General features: G+C 39.7%; 1 pseudogene and 1 gene segment (V, D, J or C); both read right to left on the reverse strand.

Annotated features, from left to right (window-relative positions):
• LOC127186512 (immunoglobulin kappa constant-like) overlaps positions 1-22,823 on the reverse strand; it is a 670,804-nt gene that overhangs the window by 118,470 nt on the left and 529,511 nt on the right.
• Positions 17,467-18,432, reverse strand: LOC127186510 (heterogeneous nuclear ribonucleoprotein A1-like; annotated as a pseudogene).

The following is a 22,823-nucleotide window of genomic DNA, read 5'->3' on the forward strand; positions in this document are numbered from 1 at the left end:
CAGATTGGCTTTGTTGTTCTGAGAGAAGATTACTTTTCTTCTTACATGGTTTGTGACATGGACTTCCTGCTAGCCTTACATATTTGTCCATCTTCACTAAGGAAGATGTTTTAGAATTCAACTTAATTTGGACATGTACATATTCATGAGGTCAGAGAGAGTTTTTTGGTTCATTTCCCAGAATTCTGTGCTGTGGTTGCTACTATATACCAGTAGTCAGTGGTGAGAAATGTACAATAATGATAGACATACTTAGTTATTGATAAGATAAAAATATACATTTAAATTTTGAAAAATATGAAAATTTGTAAACAAGTAATAGATGTAAAGCTGTACTATAGTCCTCACAGTACAGACTATTCATGATAACATATGCCACCATCAACTTACTACCTTCAACTAACTGGACACCATCATTTTTAAATGTTCTTTCCCATTCCTTCCCTCCTTAGAAAGTCAGCATCTGGAGTTTTCTCTCTTTATGCCTGAAAAATTATAAGTTACAGTTATAGCTTTGTGACCATGATAAGTGTCCTGTTTAAATGACTCAAAAGCTTTTGTGAGGCTGTTGATGACTCTTTCTGCTAACCACAGCACCTTCCTTGGAAGATGATGTGCTCTCAACAATCATTCAGCTGTGTTGGAATGTGCCCTCTTCTACAAAGTTGCACATCCCTTTGTGGCCATCCCTGTAGTTCCTAATGAAAAGCAGTTATTAATACCTGGTTAGGGTGTGCGACCTGAGTGAGCAAATTATGCATGGATATATATATAATTGACATAGCATGGATACTTAGAGGATTCCAAGGCATTGAATTCACGAAACATTGGCAAAGAAAGTTGTTGATATGGGCCAGGCTCAAGACAGCTGGCAAGGATCTCCTTGGGAGTATGCCAAACTATTAAACTTAAATGCAGAGGTCCACCATATTTATCTATACTTCCTTTCCAATATTGATCCACAGCTAGCCAGGGTTAGTTCTGAAATGCATGCGCATTTATGAGTGTTTATAAACAATTTTATGTATGAGTGTTTATGAACAATTGATCAGTGTGTAAAAAGACTTCTTCCTAAGGAGGTCTACAAAGATCACCTGTGGAGATCAGCTAACTCCTTCTCCTCTACTTTACCTAATAGACAGGTTAAGATTCTAGGTGTGTGGGGGTGAAGAGAGTAGCAAAATTCCACCTGACCCCAGCTTTACTGTATGCTTTTCTGTCAATATGTCCTTTATTTATTCTCTCACTGTCCCTGGTCAGGATGAAAAGACACCAGATCTGTCAGGAGAGCACATAAAGGTTCCAGGGACAAAAGTTCTATGCAATACATCCTCTGTATGTAGTGAAAAAAAAGGATCATGGGATATGAAGCAGCAATGATGTGAGAGCAAACATAGCAGTAGAGCCTATGGGACACCCTCCACTCAGTAGTAGAGCACTGAAAAATGGAGAGAAAGAAATAAAGCTTTTGTTTGGCACCAAATACCCTTCTTCACCTTATAAGAGCAAGAAAGTTACTGCCAGTGGACAAGAGCAATCTTTTTTTTTTTTTTACATCTTTTTTATTAATTTATTTTTATTAATTTATTCATATTACATCTCAATTGTTAGCCCTTCCCCTGTTTCCTCCCATTCTTCCCTCCCTCCCACTTCCTCCTTTTCCCCTCCCCTATGTCTGTGATTGAGGGAGACCTCCTCCCCCTATATATGCTCTTAGAATATCGAGTCTCTTCTTGGTAACTTGCTATCCTTCCTCTGAGTGCCGCCAGGCCTCCCCATCCAGGGGACGTGGTCTTATGATTTAAATACTTTAATGATATCTTCATTAATAGCAACATATTTTCTATTTAGGCTACATTGTATCATGCATAAAGAAGAATATATTCTGAAATTATTATGTAAAATAAAACATTGTGCTATGTCAGCTGAATAGACCATAGTTATCATTTTCTATAATTTTTATCTAAAAAGGTTTTGGTGTATGTGCAAATCCATGTTTCCTTCTGCACTCGTTGAGTATCAATTCATGTTTGTGTGAGTGTTGTAGCAGAGACAACCATTGCAACTAAAGGTTAGGCTAAGGAGACTTGGTTGCGGGGGACCAGCCCTAGCACTTCTAGGTGTTGTTAGGTTCCTTGTAGCAGAGATGAATGGGAGAGAAGCAAAATCAACCCTAGGATTAGATGCTTAATGCAAGCTGACAAACAGTGCTCTCAGTAGCTTCTAGCAAGCAGGGATACAAGCAAGCAAGCGTACCACAGAACATAAACCTCTGTTGTTAGTTTTTTAGGGAAGTAATGTCATACAATTTTTAAGGAAGTAAAGTCAGTTAATTCACATGATAGTTGCATGAAACTCTGCAGATTTTCAACTTCATCTAAATTTCAGGAAACAGAAGCAAGTTCTATGTCTGTGCCCCACACCACTAACTCCCCAAAAGAAGCACATCATTTTATCTCTTATTAACTTCAGTGCTTGAATTCTCCAGCTTTGTTCTTGGCTGAAGGGCACAGCATTTGTAGTTTACGTTGAACCAGACATTAACAACTAGGCATTAGTACTTTTGGGCTACTTTTGTAAGAAATACTAGACATTGCTTCAACTTGTGGTTAATTTCTCAAGCTCAGCTTGATGCCTAGCTGGGCATCTTTTGAAGAATCCTTGAGTATAGCAAAATGTAGCTGCATCCTTTAAACTTTAATATATTTTTTAAAAATCGTATTTTCCCCTTATTATGACAATTCCAAGGTCTGCTATCTGTGGCAGCTAATCTTTTTTTTTTTAAATTTTTTTTATTAATTTATTCTTGTTACATCTCAATGGTTATCCCATCCCTTGTGTCCTCCCATTCTTCCCTCCCTCCCCTTTTCCCCTTATTCCCCTCCCCTATGACTGTTCCTGAGGGGGATTTCCTCCCCCTGTATATGCTCATAGGGCATCAAGTCTCTTCTCGGTAACCTGCTGTCCTTTCTCTGAGTGCCACCAGGTCTCCCCCTCCAGGCAACATGGTCAAATATGAGGCACCAGAGTACATGAGAAAGTCATATCCCACCCTCCACTCAACTGTCTAGAATGTTCTGACCATTGGCTAGATCGGGGTAGGGGTTTAAAGTTTATCGCCTGTATTGTCCTTGGCTGGTGCCTTAGTTTGAGTGGGACCCCTGTGCCCAAATCTGCCTATCATAATGTTCTACTTGTAGGTTTCTAGGACCCTCTGGATCCTTCTACTTTGCCATTCTCCCATGCTTCTCTCATCTAGAGGCCCATTAGGGTGTCCTCCCTTCTGTCCCAGTTTCCTGGTAAGTGAAGGCTTTCGTGGGACATGCCCCTTGGGCTAGTATGCAGATATAAGTGAGTATATACCATTTAAGTCTTTCTGCTTCTGGGTTAACTCACTCATTATGATAATTTCTAGCTCAATCCATTTAACCACAAACTTCGGGAATTCCTTGTTTTTAATAGCTGAGTAGTATTCCATAGTGTAAATGTACCACAGTTTCTTTATCCATTCTTCTACTGAGGGACACTTAGGCTGTTTCCATGTTCTGGCTTTTATGAATAAGGCTGCTATGAACATGGTTGAGCATATTTTCTAATTGTGTGCTGGAGCATCTTCTGGGTATATTCCAAGGAGTGGAATAGCTGGGTCTTGAGGAAGCCCTATTCCCATTTTTCTGAGATAGCACTAGATAGATTTCCAAAGTGGCTGTACTAGTTTACATTCCCACTAGCAATGAAGGAGTGTTCCTCTATCCCCACATCCTCGCCAGCATGTGGTGTCACTTGAGTTTTTGATCTTAGACATTCTGATGGGTGTAAGATGGAATCTCAGAGTTGTTTTGATGTACATTTCCCTGATGACTAAGGAGGTTGAGCATTTCTTTAAGTGTTTCTCAGCCATTTGATACTCCTCTGTTGAGAATTCTCTGTTTAGTTCCAAGCCCCATTTCTCAATTGGGTTATTTGGTTTGGTGGTGTTTAATTTCTTGAGTTCTTTATATATTTTGGATATTAGAACTTTGTCAGATGTAGGGTTGGTGAAGATCTTTTTCCAGTCTGTAGGCTGTCGCTTTGTTCTCTTGACAGTGTCTCCAGCCTTACAGAAGCTTCTCAGCTTCATGAGGTCCCATTTATTAATTGTTGACATTAAGGCCTGGGCTGTTGGTGTTCTGTTCAGGAAGTTGTCTCCCTTGCCAATATGTTCCAGGCTCTTCCCCACTTTTTCTTCTAAGTGACTTAGTGTCTCTGGTTTTATGTTGAGGTCTTTAATCCACTTGGATTTGAGTTTTGTGCAAGGTGACAAATATGGGTCCATTTGCATTTTTTTATGATATTTTTTTATTAATTTATTCTTGTTACATCTCAATGTTTATCCCATCCCTTGTATCCTCCCATTCCTCCCCCCCCCCCATTTTCCCATTATTCCCCTCCCATATGACTGTTCCTGAGGGGGATTACGTCCCCCTATATATTCTCATAGGGTATCAAGTCTCTTCTTGGCTACTTGCTGTCCTTCCTCTGAGTGCCACCAGGTCTCCCCCTCCAGGGGACATGGTCAAATGTGAGGCACCAGAGTACGTGAGAAAGTCGTATCACACTCTCCACTCAACTGTGGAGAATATTCTGACCATTGGCTAGATCTGGGAAGGGGTTTAAAGTTTACCTCCTGTATTGTCCTTGGCTGGTGCCTTAGTTTGAGCGGGACCCCTGGGCCCAAATCTGCCTATCATATTGTTCTACTTGTAGATTTCTAGGACCCTCTGGATCCTTTTATTTTGCTGTTCTCCCATGCGTCTCTCATTTAGAGTCCCACTAGGATGCCTTCCCCTCTGTCCCACTTTCCTGGTAAGTGAAGGCTTTCGTGGGACATGCCCCTTGGGCTAGTATGCAGATATAAGTGAGTATATACCATTTGATTCTTTCTGCTTCTGGGTTAACTCACTCATTATGATCATTTCTAGCTCAATCCATTTAACCACAAATTTCGGGAATTCCTTGTTTTTAATAGCTGAGTAGTATTCCATAGTGTATATGTACCACAGTTTCTTTATCCACTCTTCTACTGAGGGATACTTAGGCTATTTCCATGTTCTGGCTATTATGAATAAGGCTGCTATGAACATGGTTGAGCAAATTTTCTAATTCTGTGCTGGAGCATCTTCTGGGTATATTCCAAGGAGAGGAATAGCAAGTGAAGGACTTGTTTGAAAAAAATTTCAAAACTCTGAAGAAAGAGATTGAAGATGATCTGAGAAGATGGAATGATGTTCCTTGCTCATGGATCAGGAGAATAAACATAGTAAAAATGACCATCTTACCAAAAGCAATCTACAGATTCAATGCAATCCCTATCAAAATACCTACACAATTTTTTAAAGACATTGAAAGTTCAATTCTGAACTTCATATGGAAAAACAAAAAATCCAGAAGAGTTAAAACAATCTTGTACAATAAAAGGTGATCCAGAGGAATCTCCATACCTGATCTCAAACTGTACTATAAAGCAATAGTAATTAAAACAGCATGGTACTGGCACAGCAACAGGCTGGTCGATCAGTGGAATCAAATTGAAGACCCAGATATGAATCCACACACATATGGTCACTTGATTTTTGACAAAGAAGCCAAATCCATTCAATGGAAAAAGGATAGCATCTTCAACAAATGGTGCTGGTCCAACTGGAGGTCTATGTGTAAAAAAATGCAACTGGATCCATATTTGTCACCACGCACAAAACTAAATTCAAGTGGAATAAAGACCTCAACATAAAACCAGAGACACTAAGTCACTTAGAAGAAAAAGTGGGGAAGATCCTGAAACATATTGGCAAGGGAGACAACTTCCTGAACAGAAAACCAATGGCCCAGGCCTTAATATCAACAAGTAATAAATGGGACCTCATGAGGCTGAGAAGCTTCTGTAAGGCAGGAGACACCATCAAGAGAACAAAGCGACAGCCCACAGACTGGGAAAAGATCTTCACCAATCCTACATCTGACAAAGGTCTAATATCCAAAATATATAAAGAACTCAAGAAATTAAACACCACCAAACCAAATAACCCAATTGAGAAATGGGGCTTGGAACTAAACAGAGAATTCTCAACAGAGGAGTATCAAATGGCTGAGAAACACTTAAAGAAATACTCAACCTCCTTAGTCATCAAGGAAATGCAAATCAAAACAACTCTCAGAATCCATCTTACACACATCAAAATGGCTAAGATAAAAAATTCAAGTGACACCACATGCTGACGAGGATGTGGGGAGAGAGGAACACTCCTTCATTGCTGGTGGGAATACAAACTAGTACAACCACTTCGGAAATCTATCTGGTGCTATCTAAGAAAACTGGGAATAGGGCTTCCTCAAGACCCAGCTATTCCACTCCTTGGAATATACCCAGAAGATGCTCCAGCACACAACATTTGCATTTTTTTACACATGGACCTCCAGTTAGACCAGCACCATTTGTTGAAGATGCTATCCTTTTTCCATTGAATGGATTTGGCTTCTTTGTCAAAAATCAAGTGACCATATGTGTGTGGATTCATATCTGGGTCTTCAAATCGATTCCACTGAGCTAATCTTTATTATTATTATGACAATTCCAAGGTCTGCTATCTGTGGCAGCTAATCTTTATTATTATTATGACAATTCCAAGGTCTGCTATCTGTGGCAGCTAATCTTTATTATTATTATGACAATTCCAAGGTCTGCTATCTGTGGCAGCTAATCTTTCCATAAAGGTCAAGTCATTAACCCAAGCTGCTTTGCCCACCATTCAACTCCCAGTTTATGCCTTTCTCAGAATTCACCCAGGCCTTTTCTTAAAAGTTACAATGCATAGGTATTTTTCCTTTTGTCTACTCAAAGGTTTAACCCCAGAAATTTCTTTACTCAATGCCTTATGCTCTTCATATGCCATTTGTAAATAATAAACCATTAAAAATTTAGTAAGGAACACTTTCTTGTCTTTTTCCCAAATTAATGTTGCTTCCTCATGAGAGACATTTTATCCTTAAGCATGAATTGCTGGCCAGGTATTATTACTTGATTTTGGCATAACATCTATCTTTATGTGCTCAATGATTTTTGGAGAACCAAGAACTAGGGAAGGGGTGTACATCAAGATAAGGAAAGAGGAGAGGAGAATGAAAACAACCATTATGAAATTAATAGGTGTCATTGCAACACCTGATGAACTTGGGTGTCAGGTGGTATCAGATCTTTGTCAGGCAGTTCAACTCCTGTCCATTCAGGTTTATATGGAGGATACTGTAAGCTCAGATACTTGTCAAGCAAGTTGCATGTTTTTTACGCCTTGGAGTAAAGTCCCTGGGCATGCCATTGCCAGCACTTGGTTGTTTCAAATGTCAAATATTTTAGTGAATATTGTGGGAAAAAGTATTTTAACACATAAGAAATACAATTATATACAATTTTGCCCTAGGTTTTAGGTAATGCCATAGAATAAGAATAAATCTATTTTAATCCATGGTTATTTCATTGTTATTTTTTTTTTTCATGCTGTAGTGTGAGAATTGAGTTGGAGATGATTTCAGCCTTGTGAAAAAATATACTAATTTAAAACAATATACATTCAAAATTCACTGACAATCTGCACAAATCTCAACATACATTGCATTAAATAGATAATTGAAGCTATAGGTAATTCCAGAAAGAAAGATTTCAAGAAGATTAAATTCAAAAATCCTTTAGAATTGTTATGATAAAATTTCTTCACATGGGTACACTCTGTCTTTGTTTGTGTTCCTTCTGTCAAAGAACCTTCAGCTCTGATGACCATAGATCCAGGGGTCACATACTCCTTCATTCCATCCATATTCAGTGCTCATATCCAGTCAGAAGAGTATATTTTTGTATGTTATGGTAAACCTTTGTTTCCAAAACAAAATGCTGGACAAAATTTGACCTTTGGATTATAATTTACCAATTCAATGACTATTATCTTGGTTGCTCCACACCATACATTTCCATGCTCATGGGATATATATCACTTTATCCATAACTACACCATCAAAATCTAGAAAGTACAAGACATTAGGCTCAATGTTGGTAAAGGTGCTACCCAAAAAGCCTAATGATCTATACTCAATCCACAAGTCACCCTAGTGGATGGAGAGGACAAAAATTTCAGGTATGCAATGGCATACTATGTCCACACATATCCAGAGATAGAAATATATAAATCAGTAGATGTATTAGTTTTATTTTATTTTATTTTTTTTAGTTCTATTCGCAAATAAAAAATTTATTTATTTATTTATTTTTTAATCTTTTCTTTTCTTTATTTTTTTATTAATTTATTCTTGTTACATCTCAATGTTTATCCCATCCCTTGTAATATATTAGTTTTAAAATCTATAATATAAGGAGGCTTATGTTATAATCACAAATATTTACTGTTGTGATTTAAAATAATAACACTCATCAACATAAACATTTTATGGAGCTCTGAAGATGTAAAATAACAGCTAAATGCTGAAGGTTACCAAGACTCTGTGCCATGAGATGATCCAAATTACACGTCTATTCTTTGAATTTTTCAATTCTATTTTAACTGTAATATGTGTTGAGATTTAATACTAAGGGACAATCTCAACTATGTGCAGTACCTGCTACGTTAAATCAGACCTATCAATACAAACACCAGCTCAAAGCAAGAATCTGTTTTCCTATTGTCTTCATGCATGTGATGGTCACCAATATGGTTAGATGCCACCTATATTTTAAATCATTTAATGGTATACAAGGACTAACATAGGATTAAACCCATCATTTTGGATGAAATACAACAACAGCTTTATTTTAGTAAAAGAAAATTTCTGAAAAATATCCATTCCCTTCATCATCTAAGACAGTCATCATTTGGATCTTAAAGCCATTGGATTCTATAATGCGTACTGTGTTTTGAATTTCTCCCTTGGTCTCCATTACCATATAAACATTAAAAAATGTAATATATATATATAATGTGTACAATTTAGGTTTGACATAAGTAATGAAATACTTGGTCAGTTGAGCTGCTGTATGATATAGAAGCCAGGTGAATCATGCTCCATAATATTGATCTCAGGATAGCATTTTGGAAGAGGGTTCTTTTTCTTTTGGTGGTTAAAATGAAAACAATGAAATTTCAGAATCACCACCTTCCACAGGATGAGAGTGAAACAAGCACAAGTGGCTCTCATGAAAGTGGCCAGAGGACCTAAGGTTATCTTTGGGTGCTAAGTGGTTCAATAACCTAAGAACATGACTCCCTTCTAGCATTATAGTGATAACTGTCCTTTCTGTTCAGTACCCCATAACTGGAAAGAAGTATTTTCTTGCTAACCCCTACTGGAGAAATTGTCAAAATGTTGACAGTTCATTATCCAGGCTCCCCAAAATCAATGTTCTTAGGTCTAAGTACTTGTAGTTTTATTTTCATCTGTGGCCACAACTCTTTTCTATGGTACCTCTTACATCTACTACCAATATATCCTTGTAAATTAGACTGTAGAAGCCTGAGGGCAAGCAGCCACAATCATGAAATAATGTAATTATTACTTCTTCTATCTATTCACAGACTTAAACATACACAAGTGCTCAAATGTGCTGGTTGGATTTTCTCAGCAAGGCACAAAACTAGAAATATCTGAGGAGAACTTTATCAAGGAATTAGCTCCATGAGACTGGAATGTGGGCAAGTGTTCGGGGAGATTTTCCTGACTATGGATTGATGTAGGAGAGCTCAGCCCACTGCAGACTGCTCCTTTCCTGAACAGGTGGTCTTGGCTTCCATTGTCTCGGCTTCAACCCCACTTCTGGGTTCCTGCACTGAGCTCCTACTCTGACTTAACTCAATGATGAATCTTTTTTCTCTCCAAGTTAATGGTCTTATTTTGTGATAGTCATGAAATAACAAAGATGTGAGTTGGGAAAATACAGAAGGACCTGAGGACACTTATGGCTGCAGTGGTGTGGGATAGTGGAATCAGATCTCTTCCTCATTCTGCTCTAGCTCCTGAAATCAAACCGTTTCCAGCCTTGTCTTTCCCATCTCAGCTACTCTCCCAGAACTTACTGTGACCTTTCATCCACTGACATCCCTCTGACTCATTTACCCCAGTTTTTCTGTTGTATGCACATGAAGGGGCCTGAATTAACTTTAGAACCCCAAATAATCCCCATTTTCTGGCATCATTTGGTTTCTTTAAACATGGCCCTTATCAAAAATTTTTGGTAGCTTTTTATCACACCTCTCAGAAAAATATTTTTCTATTTTATTAATGTAAAAAATGAATGTGGAAGGTGGCACAGAATAGCTACAACCATGAGGCAGAGAAGCTTTGCTGGAACTAACTGTGACTCAACTGTGCTGGGTCATGTTTCAACATCACAAATATTGGTTCATTATAGGAAACTTATTGAAGGAACCTAAGCAGGAAAAGGAAGATATTTCCAATGCACACTATCAGAAACCCAGTCAAGAAAATGTTTCTTTGGATATTTCCAGTTCAATTCAAAATGAGAAGAGATGTCTGAGATTCCAGCAGAGGCAGTGCAAAAAAGGCATGCATGAAAAGGGAAGGAGAGCCAGAAAGGAAAACTAAAGCTTTTCATGTGCTTTTATACTCTTGTGCAAGTAAAATAAAATAATCTCTTTATGCATTTCAAGTTTGTTTCTTCCAGTATTTTCATAATTATGTATTTTAAATATAAGTCCTTATTTTATTATTTTTAGTAAATTGCTCACCATTGCTTAGTTTAACTGACGTTTATTTTTTAAATAAAACAAACAAACAATAAATAAATAAATAAGTAAGCAAACAAACAAATAAATAAAGAGCCTCTCAGGCCAGAGATATTCTTCCCTTGGATAAAAGTGCAGATAAAAAACACTTTTCCTCTATCTGGCGCTTTCTCAGAAAAATGGGAAATAGGGCTTTCTCAAGAGCCAGCTATTCCACTCCTTGGAATATACCACACAACAGGGACATATGCTCAACCATGTTCATAGCTGCCTTATTCATAACAGCCAGAACATGGAAACAGCCTAAGTGTCCCTCAGTAGAAGAATGGATAAAGAAACTGTGGTACATTTACACTATGGAATACTACTCAGCTATTAAAAACAAGGAATTTCTGAAATTTGTGGACAAATGGATTGAACTAGAAATTATCATAATGAGTGAGTTCACACAGAAGCAAAAAGAGTTAAATGGTATATACTCACTTATATCAAGACACTAGTCCAAGGGGTACGTCCCCATGAAAAACTTTACCTACCAGGAAAGTGGGTCAGAGGGGAGGACATCCTATTGAGACTTTAGGTATGAGAGTCCTGGGAGAATGAGGAAATAGAAGGATCCAGAGGGTCCTAGAAAACTATAGGTGGGTCTGGGCCCTGGGGTCCTCCTCAAACTATGGCACCAACCAAGAAAAATATAGGCAGTAAACTTTGAACCCCTACCCAGACTAGCCGATGGACAGGACATTCTCCACTGTTAAGTGGAGAAGGAGATCTGACTTTCACACAAACTCTGGTGCCCCATAGTTGACCATGTCCCTTGGGTGGGGACTCCTGGTGTCACTCAGAAGAAGGATAATAGGTCACCAAGAAGAGACTCGATACCCTATGAGCATATACAGGGGGAGGAGGTCCCCCTCAGTCACAGACATAGGGGAGGGGAATGGGGGAGGAAGTGCGAGGGAGGGAGGAATGGGAGGATACAAGGGATGGGCTAACAACTGAGATGTAATATGAATAAATTAATAATAAAAAAGGAAAAAAAACACTTTTCCCCCAGAAGCCACGTTTTAAGAGTCACATCTCCATTTCTACCTTGTTGCTGTATAGCCTCACTTACGTCTGCTACACTGTGTACTGAGACCCTGATCCTGGATTTCTTGTGGTTCCCTGTCTTTCCTTATCACTTCTCATTGTAATTATTTAGATTACAGTTGCTAGTTACCACATTCCTCTTATTGTGAGTTCCAAGGTTCAAGTTCAGGTTATTAAGTTAATGTGACAAATGCTTTTATGGGTTGAGACAAATCAGTGGATAGTATTCAACTCTTAAAACATTGGTTCACATTTTAACAAAATGGTTAAATAGAGACCGTGTTATTAGACACCAGTGATTACCAAGTTATGGTAATTTTATCATTATACCAGATTTACTACTACAGTGTTTCATATTGCAAGGAAAGTATTGGGTATATGATTAAGACAAATGAAAAATAAAAACTTTTTTGCCAAGCAATTAAACTTAAGGATTTAGACTCTGTTTCCTGTAGAATTTCTCAGTAAAATATTTCCCCCATTCATGGTGTTTTGGCTAATAGTATTTGGCAAGACTGTAGGAAACATCTTTCCTATCTTGGTGATGCTAAAATTCTGAATGAGAATCAATACCTATCATATCTAATCTTTGTCAACTTAAAACATCTATCTAGACCTAAAAACATCTTCATCTCTAAACAACTAAAGTTAATTGTAAGACTAAACTATATGGTCTTGAATGTAACATTCATATAATCCCTGATTGTTTCGTGATTCTTCTTGCTTATGTAGTTTTTTTATTTATGTATAATAATATAAATGTACATGCCAAAAAATAATACAAAATTTAGAGAAAAAGAATAGAAAACATCTTCCCCCAGTTTGAACTCAAAGGAGAGATTGTCATCATTCATCTGCATCTGCTGTAACCACCTGAAGTGGGGATTAAAGAGTGAAAAAGGAAGGGCATTCAGTTTGAAGAGTTTTTAAGACAGCGTGGAGGAGAAGGGGCTTTTTCCTTCTGGGATGTTGGCTGAGTAGGAAGGTCAGCTAGCTGAGAGCTTTCTCTGCTTTTGCAAACTAACAGGCCTCATACTAGCATCTGCCTCCTGGGGTGTTTATTGGTAAATCGAATGGCTGGAGTTTGTTTTAAAAAATGAAACAAAACAAAGCAAAGACACTTTTCCAGGAGAGAGATTTCTCCATGGATAAAGGTTTAGGTAAAAATACACTTGCCAGGCTTGATGATCTCAGTTTGATCTCTAGAATGTAGTGAAAGTAGACACTGACTCCCACAAACATATGCATATGCAGTATGCACACACGCATGCGTGTGCACAAATACACACAAATAAATGTAAATATAAGTTTATTTTTAAGTGAATACATAGAGACAGAAAGATGGCTAAGTGGTTAAAGATGCTTACATTTCCAGAACATCCATGTTTTTGGATTTCCAGAATCCAGATTTGGTGGCTAACAGCTACAAGGAACACTATAGGCAGGGGAGCCAATGTCCACTGTTGCTTTTTTTCTTTTGGAACTTGAGAGAATGAGGAGTAGTTAAGAGGACTGCTTTTATTTAATGAGACCTGAGTTTGATTCTAGGTCCATACATAGCAACCCAGTTATCTTTTATTTCAGTTCCAGGGGTGCCTCTTCTGGCCTTTGTGACCACTAGGTATGTATGTAATGATTTTACAAACATGCAAGCAAAACATATGTACAAAACATTTTTTAAAAAGTGTCAAGACAGCCTTGCCAGGGGGAACTGATCAAAATGCAAGCCCTAGAATCCATGTCAGAGACGGACCCTGCTCCCCTTACTAGGAGACTTACAAGAAGCCTGAGCTGCATATTGGCTACATCTGTGTAGGGGACCTAGGTCAAGGTTATGCACAGCCCTTGGTTGGTGCTTCAGTCTCTGTGAGCATCTCTAGGCCAGGGTTAGTTGGTTCTGTTGGTCTTCTTGTGGAGCTCCTGTCACTTCCAGGTCATTCTGTCCCACCTACTTTTACACAAGAGTCCCTTTGCTTCATTAAATGTTTGTCTGTGAGTCTCAGCATTTTTTTCTGATCTGCTGCTGGGTGGAGGATCTCAAGAATACCTATGCTATGCTCTTGTTTGTGAGCATAGCATAATATTGTCAACAGTGGCAGAAGTTTGTGCTCTCCCATGGGGTGGGACTCAGGATGGTCCATCTGCTCCATCTTTATCCCTCCACATCTTGTACGCAGTATAAAATTTGGGTTGAAGTTTTTGTGGGTGGGTTGGACAGTCTCTCCCTCCACTGTGAGTCCTGTCTAGTTAGAAGGTGTCCTCTTCAGTCTCTAAGACCCCTGATATTAGAGTCACAAGTAGATTCACCCCAATATTCCCCAAGAAGCCTACTTTCTTTTGGTCTCTACTTTGTCATAGAGATGCCCACAGTTTTTCTTCTCTCAGTAGGTCCTCTGTCCTTCTGCCCCAGTTCTCCCCAGGTCTGGTCTCCACCCTCATTCATCAGACAAATGCTAATCAAAATGACTCTGAGATTCTATCGTATACCAGATAAAATGGCTATGATAAAAAACTCAAGTGACAGTCCATGCTGGCAAAGATATGGAAAAAGGGGAACAATTCTCCATTGTTGGTGGGAGTGCAAACCAACAGAGCCAAATAACTAGGGCCCAGAGGATCTTGTGGAGACTGAAGCATCAACCAAGGATCATACATAGACTGTACCCAAGCTCTCTACACAGATGTAGCTGATGGGCAGATATAACTTCATGGGGGTCCTCTAGTAAGAGGCACAGGGTCTGTCTCTGAAAAGGTAGGGGTGCTCCCCCTTTCTGAGTAATAGGAACGAAGGAGTGGGTAAAGAGGGAGGAAGTATGGGTCCAGGAGGAAATGAGAGAAGGGCCTATGATTGGGATATAAAATTAATAAATAAGTAAATAAATAAATTTTAAAACGTAATTAAATTTAAAGCTTTATTATTATTATTTTTTGACTTATGGCTCTCCTCTCTCCATTCTTTCTCCTTTTTTGGCAATTGTATGCAAGTACCTACAATGCCAAGAGTGGACATTGGATCCCCTGCCTATAGTGTTCCTTGTAGCTGTTAGCCACCAAATCTGAATTCTGGAAATCCAAAAACATGGATGTTCTGGAAATGTAAACATCTTTAACCACTTAGCCATCTCTCTGTCTCTATGTATTCACTTAAAAATAAACTTATATTTACATTTATTTGTGTTTATGTGTGTGTGAGATTATATCTTAGTATTAAATCTCAACACATATTACAGTTAAAATAGAATCGAAAAATTCGAAGAAGAGAAGTGTAATTTGGATCATCACATGTTACTCATGGAACAGAGTCTTGGTATCTTTCAGTATTTATCTGTGATCTTACATCTTCAGAGCTCTATAAAAATGTTTATGTTCATGATTGTTGAGAATGTTATTATTTTAAATTACAACTGTGCATATTTGTGATTATAACATAAGCCTCCTTATATTATAGAATAAAAAACTGATATCCACTGATTTATTTATTTGTATTTGTGGATATGTGTGGACATAGTGTGACATTGCATACCTGAAAATTTGTTTGAATGTATGTCATTTCCAATTTCTACATAAACTCAAAGTAATCCAACTTTTATATTCCTGAAAGAGACTCTGAAGTTGATAAACACAGTCTAGAATTTACATAGAATGTCAATGTGCAGCACAGCTAAGAAAATTTTATATCTTCTGACTAGACTGTTTCCTATGGTACAAAATTAGGGTAATTAAGACTATGTGTACTGTAAGTGCACAAATAGGTTGGTAGATGAATGGGACCTCATAAAGAGAGAGGAAATATATCTTAGCCATGTAAGATTTCTGTTAAAAAAATGAAAGATACAGAATGAAGTATAGATCACTGCTATTCTATCAGTGTTTTGCTTTGTTTATAAAACTATATTTTATGATATAATGTATTCATCAATATCACTTCTGCAAGCATGTTTAAGAACCCTTCATTCTCTATGATTCATATAGACATACCTGTATTCCACTTTTCATAGTGGGACTTAAAGACATATGATCAAGATTTATTATTGCTTGATTCTTGGAAGCAGGAGAGTGGACACAAGAACCAGAAGAATACTGTATAAAATGCTGCAGACAGCTGAGAGCCTCAATAACCACTTCTGGAATTTCAAAACACAGCAGAGAATCATGTAGGGCAACCTTCCCTTTCTATGACACTTGTACTCTAGATTTTGTAAGAAAATAAAAAAACCAAGAATCCTTTCTATTATCAGATTCTCCCTGTAAGATTTGTTTACCTTTTAAATACTGGAATTTAAATTTTTTTTTATTTAAACAATGTATGCTTGGAAGGTCCACAGAAACTTCTACTGTTCTTTATGAGTCCCTTCTGGGAATATAACTCCTCACAAGTAATAATTGTGTCCTCTGTTAAGGCAGAAAAGACACTGGTACTCTGTATAGCTAGAGATGAAGAGAAATAAAGAGAATTACAGTATATTTATCCCCTTCTACCAAAAACATCTAAGAAACAGTTTTGGTGAGTAACTCATGAGGAAGAGCAACTAGGCTACCCTAGCCTCTCACTTCTGTTTTCACAGGGTTTATGCTCTGACTTGTATCACTGTGAGAGGATACTCATCATATTGTTGACAGTAATAATCTGCAATGTCTTCAGGATCTAGGCTGCTGATGGTGAGAGAATAATCTCTCCCAGACCCACTGCCACTGAACCTTGATGGAATGCCATTTTCCAAATTGGTTGCCAGATAGATCAGGCACTTAGGAGCTTTCCTTGGTTTCTGCTGGTACCAGCTTAAATAACTACTTATGCCCTGACTTGCCTGGCAAGTGATGGTGACTGTGTCTCCCAGAGATGCAGACAGGGAAGATGGAGACTGAGTCATCTGGATGTCACATCTGACACCTAGACATGGAGGCATAATAAATACCCACATTATTAAGCATGATAAGAGAGGACATTCCCTCAAATGCTAGTATATTCTAAACACAATGCAACAGTGAATTTTCCAGTATATTCCTTTTTACCTGGAAACCAGAGAAACAGGAGCCCAAGGAACTGAGCAAGGGTCTTCATATCCAAGATGAGTCCTGACATCAATGACAACAGCACAGGGTGTGACTGGTATATGAAGAAGTCCCTAAGGATGTACAGTGAGGGCATGCAAATCACTGGAACTAGTTAGTGATGGGCACAGCTGCAAGGCTTGCTCATCTCAGCAGTTAGCACAGTCCCAATGCCCCCAGATGCCTGAGGTCAGACCACACATATATGCACAGAGAATGTATTTCTTTTATTTTTAGAAAACACATTTATTTAGTGTCATGATAAGACTATTACATTTAGCAATCAACACCATGGGTAAAAAAAAGGTGTACAGTAAAACTCTTTGTTGGGATCTTTACACTTTCCACAGAACAGAAACTAAAATAGCCTGTTATACAGTTAGCCACACATACAGTAGTTCTTTTTGCATGAGTATTGTCTAAAAACATGTCTTCTTGGTAGCAGCTAGGCCCTGCCACCACTGTGCTTGGCTGAATTCACAATCTGTTGTAACCTGTAGCTTACCTATCACTTCTTTGGATCTCCGACCCTGCTAAGCTTTGTTTTCTGGCTGTAATGTAATTAGAACTTCCTGCTACTGCCATAGCTACTGGCACTTCTGGAACCTCCATAGCCACCTTGGTTTCATGGTTTAGCAAAGTAGTGGTGTCCACCATCATAAGGGCCAGAGCTCTTGCCTCCAAAGTTTCCTCCATTCATTGGTTCACAATTTAAAGACTGATTGTAGTAATTACCAAATCATTGTAGCTTCCACTACCTCCAAAATTGCTTCCATCATTACCTAATCCATTTTAGTTATCTCCACTGTCACTATATTCACTATCACCAGGGTTGCCACAAAAGCCACCATAAGCACTGAAGCTTTCTCCTCCTTAAACAAAATTGTCATTGGCAACAAAACCACCTCCCCGACCACCACCAAAGTTTCTGGAGCCACTTCGACCTCTCTGGCTGGATGAGGCACTAGCCATCTCTTGTTTTGACAGAGCTTTTCTTACTTCACAGTTGTGGCCATTCACAGTATGATATTTTGAATAACAATCTTATCCACAGAGTCATGGTTATCAAATGTGACAAAAGTAAAGGCCATCTTTTCCCCACTGCCTTTGTCAGAAATGATTTCAATTACTTCAATTTTCTCATACTCTTCAAAACAATCTCATAGGTAATGTTCTTCAGTGTCTTCTTTAATACCTCCAGCAAAACATCTTTTTTCACAGTTAAGTAAGCACCTGGTATCTGAGAATCTTCTCTTGACACAGCTCTCTTGGGTTCCACAAATCTTCCATCCACCTTGTGTGGTTTGGCATCCATAGCTGCATCCACTTCCTTCACAGTGGTGTATGGGACAAACTCAAAGCCCCTGGTTCCCTTGGTGTTTGCATCCCTCATTACCACAAAGTCAGTGAGTGTTCCTCATTGCCCAAAATGGCTTCTCAGGCTCTCATCAGGTGTTTTGGAGCTCATTCCTCCATTGAAGAACTTCCTCAGCTGTTCCAGCTCCTTGGGAAACTCTGACTTATACATGCTCTCTCCATATTTCTTTAACATAGTACTTGAAGTTCTACTAGAGCAATAAGAACTAAAGGAGATCAAGGGGATACAAATAGGAAAAGAAGAAGTCAAACTATCACTATTTGCAGATGACATGATAGTATATGTAAGTGACCCTAAAAATTCTACCAAGGAACTCCTGCAGCTGATAAACACCTTCAGCAATGTGGCTGGATACAAAATCAACTCAAAAATATCAGTAGGCATTCTGGGAAGAAGAAAGACTGCCACAAGGAAGAAGGAGAAAGACCTGAGGAGGAAAAGAAGGCCGCCATGGGTTAGATGGAGAAGCACTTGACTGGCATGGATGGGGAATTCGGCCCAGACGAAGAACATTAACAAAAGGAGATCCAAGATGGCAGTGAGATGTGTGGACCGTGTTTGGAAGCTCCAGTGAACAGTTCAGAGAATTGCAAACAATTCTGAACCAGGAACACCGAGGTCCCCACACCATTGCCGCAGGAGTGCTCCACGGTTCGAAAAGACCAGGGTGCAGAGGACCTGTGTGCCCCTGCACACGGGAGGAGTGCAGATTTTCTCTGATCAGAGTGGCATCGGCAGCAGCAGCAGCGGCAGCAGAGGGGGCAGTGGCAGCGGGGGCAGCGGCTGAGGTTTGAAGCTGGGAGCCCACCTGTGGAGATGATTGGTGTGGTGGCCAGTGGGAGTTGCTGTGGGAGAGGGGACTCTGGGCAGAATTTGGGCCTCGAGGTGCGCTGAGACCCAAACTGGGCACAGAGGGCAGTTCAGCCCCTGAGTCCCATGCTCAGCTCAGTTCACAGTTCCGCCGCGGAGATGCTAGGTCAGCTCAACGCGCAGTTCCGACTGAGATGCTAGCTCAGCTAAGCGACCAGTTCCGCCTGAGATGCAGGCTCAGCTCAGTGTATAGTTCCACTGTGGAGACACTAACTCAGCTCAGCGCGCAGTTCAGCTGCTGTGACACAGGCTGAGCTCAGTGTACAGATTCGGCCTAGAGTCCGTAGCTGGACTTGCCAGGCAGATTGAGCCCAGAGACTCTAGCTGAGCTTTGTGCACATTGCGGCCCTAAGACATTGGCTAGACACTTCGTGCAATTTAGGCCCAGAGTCCCTGGCTGAATTTAGAGGGCAGTGTGAGTCCAGAGTCCCTGGCTGAGCTCAGTGCATAATTCCACCACTGAGACTCTGGTGGAGATCAGCGTGCAGTTTGGGGCCAGAATCCGTAACTGCATTTGGCAGGCAGGTAGGGTCCAGAGACTATAGCTGAGTGTTTTGTGCAGTCCTGGCCCTAAGACTGGTCAGACCCTGTGTGCAGTTTGGGTCCAGAATTCCTGGCTGAGCTTGGTGGGAGGTTCAGGCCCTGAGACTATAACTAACCACGGCACGCACTTTGGGCCCAAAGAACCTAACTGATCTTGGCATGCAGTCCCAGCCCTGAAACTCTGGCTGGACTCTGCATGCATTTTGGGGCCAGAGTCCCTAGCTGCGCTCGGCAGACGGTTCAGGCCCTGAGAATCTAGCAGAACTTGCCGCAAGGCTCGGGCCCAGTGTCCCTGGCTGGCCTTGGCAGGGGACCCAGAAGGCTGTGGACACTTTGACCTGACCCAACACACATTCAGAGACTGAGAATGATTGCAGGACCCACAGTGCAGGGGAGTTGAGGATCACTGGCTGTGAGAGTACAAAACAACGGGGCTAGCCTCCTGCCATTCACACCAGTGAAGCATCAGAGCTTCTGGCCTAGGGAAATCATGAGAAAACGGGTGAATCTATCATCATACTCCCTCCATCCAACTCTGGAAGCTAACCAACAAAAACATAGATGGCAAGATGTCTAAAGGACAGTGTAAAAGCATACGCAAAAAAACCCAGAACAATATGGCGTCTCCAGATCCCAGCTATTCCAAAGAAAACAACCCAGAGAACTCAAACACAATGGAAATACAAGAAAATGACCTCAAATCCTTAGTAATGAAGACGATAATGGAGGAAACAAATAAAATTCATAATCAAATGCAGAAAGAAACACCCAAAGAGGTGAGAGACATAAAAGAAGCCGATAGAGTGGAATTGGAAAATTTTCAGGAAAATACAAACATCCAGATGAAAGAAATCAATAAAAACATTTCAAGCTCTGAAGACATATAAAGAGGCAATGGAAGAAACTCAGGAATATACAAACAATCAGATGAAAGAAATCAAAAAATTAGTTCAAGATCTGAAGATGAAAATGGACTCAATGATAAACACACAGACAGAAGAAAAACGAGAATGTGAGACCTCAAAGAAGAAGGCAAGCAACACAAAGGTGAGCTTTTCTAACAGAATCCAAGAGATGGAAGAACGAATCTCAGGCCTAGAAGATACAATCGAAGATCTTGAAGCAACCATTAAAGAAAATGCCAAATCTGGAAAACTCCTGACACAAAACATCCAAGGGATTAAGGACAGCATGAAAAGAAGAAATCTGAGGATAATAGGCATTGAAGAAAGAGAAGATATCAGACTCCAAGGCCCAGAAACTATTCTCAACAAAATCATAGAAGAAAATTTCCCCAAACTAAAGAAAGAGATGCCTATAAACATACAAGAGGCCTACAGAACACCAAATAGAATTGACTAGAAAAGAAAAACTGCCCGTCACATAATAATCAAAACACAAAACATACAGAACAAAGAAAAAATATTAAAAGCTGCAAGGGAAAAGGGCCAAATAACATTTAATGGCAAACCTATCAGAATTACACCCGACTTCTCAGCAGAGACCATAAAAGCCAGAAGGGCCTGGACAGAGATCCTGCAAACCCTAAGAGACCACAGATGCCAGGCCAGACTACTTTACCCAGCAAAACTAACAATAACCATTGATGGAGAAAACAAAATATTCCATGACAAAAACAAATTTAAACAGTACCTATCCACAAATCCAGCTTTACAGAAGGTACTAGAAGGAAAACTCCATCCCAAAGGGTCAAGCTACAACCAACACTACTCAGGAAATAGATAACTATACCATGGCAAAAACACAACTACACAAATGCTCGACTGGAAACAACATCAAAATCAAGACTCTTAACAGTCACTGGTCATTAATATCTCTCAACATTAATGGTCTCAATTCTCCAATAAAAAGACACAGACTAACTGAATGGGTGCATAAATAAGATCCAACATTCTTCTGCATTCAAGAAACACATCTCACCCATAATGAAAGGCATTACCTCAGGTTAAAAGGTTGAAAAAAATATTCCAAGCAAATGGTCACAAGAAGCAAGCAGGCATAGCCATTTTAATATCAAACAAAATAGACTTTCAACCAAAATTAATCAAGGACACTTCATACTCATCAAGGGTGAAGTCAACGAAGAGGACATCACAATTCTGATCTATGCTCCCAATACAAGGGCACACACATTTGTAAAAGATCTGCTAAAAAAGCTTAAACCACACATCGATCACTACACAATAATTGTGGGAGACTTCAACACACCACTCTCAGTGAAGGATAGGTCATTGAAACAGAAACTATGCCGAGAAATAACATCATTAATCAATTCCATGAAGCAAATGAATCTAACAGATAGCTATAGAACTTTTCACCCAAACAAGAAGGAATACACCTTCTTCTCTGCACCCCATGGAACCTTCTCCAAAATTGATCATATCGTAGGTCACAAAGCAAGCCTCAATAGATTCAAGAGGATTGAAATAATACCTTGTATCCTATCAGATCACCGTGCTCTTAGGCTGCAATTCAACAACAACAGAGATAACAAAAAGCCTACACGTACGTGGAAACTAAACAACTCTCTGCTAAATGACACCTGGGTCAGGGAAGAAATAAAGAAAGAAATCAAGGAGTTTCTGAAATTCAATGAAAATGAAGGAACAACATACCCAAATTTGTGGGATACATTGAAAGCAGTGCTAAGAGGAAAATTCATAGCACTAAGTGCCACCAAACCAATCGCCTCCACCGGAAGGCTCTGAGCTGCAAAACTCAGCCAATGCTGCTGGTGCCCCTGGTGCCGCTGGTGCCGCTGATGCCACTGGTGCCACTGGTGCTCCCACTGCTGCCGCCTCTGCTGCTGCTGCTCTGATCTGAGAAAATCCGTGCTCCTCCCATGTGCAGGGGCATGCAGGTCCTCCACACCCTGGTCCCTCCGAACTGTGGAGCACTCCCGCTGCGGTGGTGTGGGGACCTTGGTGTTCCTGGGTCAGAAATCTGTGCAATTCCCTGAATTGTTCACTGGAGCCTCCAAACACGGTCCACACTGCTCGCCGCCATCTTGGATCCTCTCCAAACTATTTTGAATAATATATTTCAAAGATATACTTGTATAATATAGAAGAATATCTTGCTTTCTGTGCATATATAACAGAGAAGAG

This window comes from Acomys russatus, unplaced genomic scaffold, assembly GCF_903995435.1.
Source record: "Acomys russatus unplaced genomic scaffold, mAcoRus1.1, whole genome shotgun sequence".
In the NCBI taxonomy this organism is placed as follows: domain Eukaryota; kingdom Metazoa; phylum Chordata; class Mammalia; order Rodentia; family Muridae; genus Acomys; species Acomys russatus.